The sequence below is a fragment of the Diaphorina citri genome, unplaced genomic scaffold, assembly GCF_000475195.1.
Source record: "Diaphorina citri unplaced genomic scaffold, Diaci psyllid genome assembly version 1.1 scaffold503, whole genome shotgun sequence".
Taxonomy (NCBI): domain Eukaryota; kingdom Metazoa; phylum Arthropoda; class Insecta; order Hemiptera; family Psyllidae; genus Diaphorina; species Diaphorina citri.
The window spans coordinates 70,556-72,644 of NW_007377938.1; positions in this window are offsets into that span (position 1 = coordinate 70,556).

Here is a 2,089-nt window from a genome sequence, read left to right on the forward strand (position 1 = left end):
TCTGCTGACTGTCTGTCGTCTGTGCTTCCGTTTATGTTATGCAGCAGGTGATTGGAAATAATAAGTCATTATTCTTTACTTCCTCGCCTGTTTTTAGTACGTGTGTAGTAAGATCTCCATCTTTATAACGACAGCTAGTGAGCAATTCGGATAAGATAAGTAGTAGCTGTCGGTCGGTCGGTCTGTCCCCATAGAAGGAGTTATCCAAACCTGGTCGACCTATATATCAAATTAAAGGTCTTTTTACCAGGAACACGAAAATGGTGGTGCAAATTTTGTCCAGAAAACCATAAAGCCAAAAAACCAAAAAAACTGGTTTGGGATTTTTTTTTTTCACATTTTCTCACACAAATGAGCTCTAATCTTGAAATTTTTCGCGACGACCTATGAACTCAAAGCGAGAAAGTTTTAGGTAACACTTCAGTCGATCATTTAAGACCGGTTTTAGCGTCACCTATGTTAAGCTACGCCGAGAAAGGCCAATAAATGGATGGGTGACTTAAACATTATATTGGGAATAAAGGGAGAACGGGCTCTAGTCTTGATTTTAAATCATTACATGAAAGTAAAATCAAAAAATCAAATCAATAATGATCATAAACTGGATATTAAACAAATTAGGTAGGTACAAAGGTATTCTTTAACCATGATCGAATAAACTACGGGCTAAAAAATTCCCGGAGGGACGGACCCAGCTTGTTTTTTCTCAAAATATCTTAATAACAAAATACCTACTCAAAATGAAGCACTGTCACTTTTGACTATGTATTACGAAAAATTACCGTTTTTCCCCTATAATTATTAAATTCGGCTTTACACACCAACGTCCAACACCAAATAAGAAAATGTACCTAACATGGAAAAGAGAAAAAAAAGAAAGTTTAAAAGCACAAACGTACAGACAGACCATTTGGATAAAAACCACTTTTTCGGAATCAGGGGACCCTAAAATGAATTTTTCCACCCATTTCCCGATTTTGAAAATTTGGACCGATTGCAATACTTTCTAATTACTTTGAAGAGAAATACCTAGTCAATAAAAATGTATTGACGTGACGAACTGCCCAAAGTTTGGCTTGCCAAAACGACACAGCACACTAAAGAACTATAAAAAAGTAAAAATCCCAGAAAAGGCACTCTCACTCACCTTTTGCAGCGGCATAATCGACCATTAACGACGGCACAACACACAGATAAAGTCCTAATTTTCTTCCGAACTAGTCACAACTCAAAATTACCACAACTCAGAATCACAACTCTCTTCTTCGGGTCAATCAATCTGGACTAAAGCTGGACTGAGTTTGACTATCAGCAAGAAGTGTAACCTTAGCTGAAATGATTCTACTGAACTTCAGCACTTCACACGTTCGTTATCAGGGGAGGAGGCAGGGTGAGAGTTTTACCAAGTTGGTATTGTTTGAATTTGTTTTACATTGTTTGATAAAAAAAAAATGGTTTGACTTGAGGGAAAATAATGGAAACTTTGAGGTGTAGTAGATGAACCAAATATTATAGGGACTGGTCTTTGCGTCAGGGCAGTGAAAATAAAAGATCTTTTTTGCCAGCCTAGTTAGCTTAGTTGGTAGGATAAAATCCGCCCGGGCGGATTTTATCCTACCAACTAAGCTGATGGGATAATGTTCGTTCTCGGAACGGCTGGCTTTTTCCTATCCTGTCTTCCTTCTCTCTTCGATTTCGGGACGATAAGACCATAGCAGTTACAGTTCCCTCTGTCAAACCTCTTTTTTTTTTAAAAAAAAAAAAATCAATTCGCTTAGAACTGAGAGCAAAATGTTCTATGAATCTATGCTCTGTGCTCTCTGCTTCACTGTTCACTCTGATGCAAGATGCACTAATTTTTCTTCGTCAGGAACTTTTTTTTACTCCAATCCAAAAATTTTCCCCCCATTTTTTTTTCTACTTTGGCAATGTGAAAACTCTAATAATTCTTTATTTATGCATAGTACCTATGCAGCTATACACCTAATAAGTACATCTCGTCTCACGAAAAAAATTCGCGACGAAGTGAAATTCGTTTCGTGCAGTTTGAACGGGTCTTCCTTCTCCATTTTCTCTTCTTCCTCCAAGG